The following is a 4,023-nucleotide window of genomic DNA, read 5'->3' on the forward strand; positions in this document are numbered from 1 at the left end:
ATACATATTAAGATCTTTTAGTCTTTCCTGGTACGTTTTGTGGTGTAGACCTTGCACCATTTTAGTTGCCCTTCTTTGTACAGTCTCTAATGTATTAATATCCTTCTGGAGATATGGCCTCCAGAATTGAACACAGTATTCGAGATGAGGACGTACCAATGACCTATACCAGTGTTGGCTAACCTTGACACTCCAGCTGTTGTGGAACTAGATATCCCAGCATGCCCTGCCACAGTTTTAGCATGCCCTAATAGCAAAACTGTAGCAGTGCATGCTGGGTTATGTAGTTCCATAACAGCTGGAGTGTCAAGGTTAGCCAACACTGACCTATACAGTGGTATTATCACTTCTTTATTTCTGCTACTGATTCCTCTCCCTATGCAACCAAGCATCTGACTTGCCTTCCTTATTGCTTTGTTACAATGTTTGCTTGCCTTTAAGTCACCTGAAATAGTGACTCCTAGATCCCTTTCCTCTTCAGTACTTTCCAGTATAGTGCCATTAATACTATATTTAGCCTTTGGATTTTTGAGACCCAAGTGCATGATCTTGCATTTTTTGGCATTAAACTGTAGTTGCCACGTTCTTGACCATTCCTCTAGTTTATCTAGATCATCAATCATTTGTTTTACCACTCCTGGTGTATCTACCCTGTTGCATACCTTTGTGTCATCTGCAAAAAGGCATAGTTTCCCTTCAATACCATTTGCAATGTCACAAATAAAGATATTAAAAAGCACTAGTCCAAGCACAGATCCCTGGGGTACTCCACTGGTAACATTTCCCTCTTGAGACTGCACTCCATTTACTACAACTCTCTCTTTCCTATCCTGCAGCCATGATCTTATCCATTCAACTATCTTTGTATCTAATCCCATGCTTTCCAGTTTATTTAACAGTCTGCGATGTGGAACAGTGTCAAAAGCCTTACTAAAGTCTAGATAAGCTATATCTATGGCCCCCCTTTATCTATTTCCTTAGTCATCCAGTCAAAAAAAGTCAATAAGATTTGTTTGACATGATCTCCCCCCAGTAAATCCATGCTGTTTGGGATCCTGCAAATTGTTGGATTTGAGATAATCTACGACTCTTTCTTTTAAGAGTGTTTCCATCAATTTCCCTACTACTGATGTGCCAATGTGCTCAATAGTCTCATTTATACCCTTTTTCCACTGCTGCAGTAACCTGGGTTATTGCAGGGTCTACCTGGGTCGCAGCTCAGTGGAAAAGGATCCCTGAAAAATAACCTGGGTCAAGGGAATCTAACCGAGGCAGCTGCCAGGGTCGAACCCAGGATGGATCTGGGTAATATTGCAGTGTAAACAGTGCAACCCGGGTTATCTGACCTGGGTCATGCCTAAAATGAGCTGATTGGTGGTTATGGAGCTGTCACCTCCCACTTTTTATGACCTCACAAGTTTTGCAGGGCAGAATCAGGATCAGTGTGAATGGGGCTGACCTGGGAATAACCCAATTTAAGGTGCAGTGTAAATGGGGTAAGACCTGGGTCTAACCTGGGTTGGAACATGTCTGAAAACCAAGGTCGGACCTAAATTTTGGTGGAAAATGGGTATTATTTGTTTGATCTAGTTAGTTTTACTTTCTGTAAAACATAAATACATAATGAACAAGTTATATATAAAAAAATAATTTTGGATTATTTTACTAGAACATACAAATATCTAACCCACCAGATGGCAATGCTTCCAAAAAAATTTTTTTCATCTCAATATAAAGTATCTTTATGCACAGTGTCAGTTAGTGGATTCTCGGCACCTTTGTCATTTACTTCTCAATCCATCTTGCCTTGGGCCCACTCCACCCCAGCTACTTAGCTAATGTAGAGAAAGGGTAGAGGGCATCTTCTAGGGAATGTGTAGATAGGCAATGACCCCTTACCCTACTACCACTCTCAATCCACTACAAACATGGAGGAGCAGCAAACAATTGCTCCATTGTTCACTGAGGGGGCTCCAAGGTCACAAACTAGAAAGTGAATTTGAGACAATAAATCAGAAAAAAAGCATAGTTTGGTCGCACATGCTGTTAAACCAAATAACCAACAACTTTATGGATAATAAAATATACAGTAACTAATGAAATATTCAAAAAACACACAAATATAAGTTGTGGATATTAAAATATACTTAACACATTCAAACAAAAAAATGTACATATAAATAATAAAATGTATTTAACTGTTAAAAAACAATTATGAATGTAGTGGATCTTAGTATACACCAATATAATGATATAAATAAATAGAAACAATTTAAAAACATAAAAATACTAAGATGAACCACTCATATTGGTGTAAAGATGCCACGGTATCCAAATCTCAATCGGGAGAAATGGTCTGGGGTATATTTATCCAGGTAGAGACAACTCATATAGCTGTAATTGATTTTATACACACACATTCAATAGGGACTTTAAAATAAAACTTATCTTATGGAACAAGGCTTAGCAGTGACGTTTCGGAGAAACCGATTTTTTTTCAAGCTACTGTATATCAAAGCCTCAGTTTGTTCCTTAAATGTTTGAGATCACATCCATCTTAATTTGAAAATGCCAATCATCTTTATTTAACTATTAGAAAAAGAGGTAAAAACAAATTGGAACTAGAAAAAATATATATTTACACAGCACCTGGCGCTAATCAAATGGCAATTATTGTAACTCGATATTAATTTTATCAGCAATGAAGATGTTTAATTAATCATAGCAGCATAACACCATGTGAGCCCATGACAGCTCAACAATAAAGACGTGTAGAGCAAACTAATAATACATATATAGGTGATGCGCTAATTAAAAAGAGGTCCCAATGTGGCAGAACAATCAATCAGAACACCATCATTCAGATTTCTTAATATTTTAAATCTTATATTACACATAAAACATCATACATACATATAAAATAATCTCATTATATTCTTAAAAGCTTAAGAAATATTACTGACATAATTCTATATGAAAAAATAAATAAAGTCTATAAGGTTACAAATGCCAAGTGATTAAAAATCCATAGCAGTTGCTAAACAAAAAAATATATTTTTTGGTTTGGTACTATATATTTTTAGTCTCACCACTATGAAAGTTTTAGAAGCAAAGTTTCTGCAAGATAAACTGACGTGCTGGATGGAAAGGATCCTCCTAGAATACACGTTTTATGAGCTGCTGGGTCACCACTCCACCAAAGTGCACAGTTCACCAGTAAATAAAGATGGTTTCCAATCAATAAGGAGGCTACAGATGTCACTCAGCAAAACTCATTTTGTAAGTCACAGGTAATTCTCTAAAATGTTTCGCTCCATCAATGAGGGCTTTATCAAAGAGCATGTAAAAACAAATTGGACACCACCTAGGTTTACATGGAGGTAGGACTGATCCTGTTTATGCATAATAATAGTTTGTAGAGAACATTTGGTAGGAAACATTTTTTGTTTCATCAATGTATACTTCACAACAAAATAGGAAAATGTAATATAAATAATATAGTCATCGTAAGAGAGCAAAACCAGACTGCACTATGGCAAAAATGTTAGCTAAAAACAGTAACGCATGCACTGACTTGCAAAATGTATACAAAACAAGTCCGCCCAACGTGGGGCTCGAACCCACGACCCTGAGATTAAGAGTCTCATGCTCTACCGACTGAGCTAGCCAGGCACATGGCATACAGTGATAAGGGACTACTTCTATCTGGAAACAAACATGTAAAATCCAATCCAGAGTAAAGGAAAATTCTAACATTGGCCCTCATTCAGAGCCGTTCGCTATTTGCGTTCGTTTGTTCAAAAACAAGGGGTGGCTATGCAAATGATCCGTTCGCACATTGCAGTCTGTTCACACCTCTAAGTCTGAACGAGCGAGCAAAATATACGCTCTTTTATTTCTTAAAAAAACGCCCCCTGGCCGCTCGCACCATACGTCATGTCCGCTATTTATTAGATTAATCGAGTACATCGAACAGGATATGAACTGCTCGCTATTCTTGTGGTTGGTTTTTTCAACCGCTAT

General features: G+C 37.4%; 1 non-coding gene across 1 annotated transcript; it reads right to left on the bottom strand.

The window, feature by feature from the left end:
- Positions 1–3,599: 3,599 nt before the first annotated feature.
- Positions 3,600–3,672, bottom strand: TRNAK-CUU (transfer RNA lysine (anticodon CUU)). The gene has a single exon. It is a non-coding gene; the product is annotated as a tRNA-Lys (tRNA).
- Between the last annotated feature and the right edge of the window lie 351 nt (positions 3,673–4,023).

The sequence above is a fragment of the Taudactylus pleione genome, unplaced genomic scaffold (assembly GCF_031769625.1).
Source record: "Taudactylus pleione unplaced genomic scaffold, aTauple2 ptg000248l, whole genome shotgun sequence".
Lineage (NCBI taxonomy): Eukaryota > Metazoa > Chordata > Amphibia > Anura > Myobatrachidae > Taudactylus > Taudactylus pleione.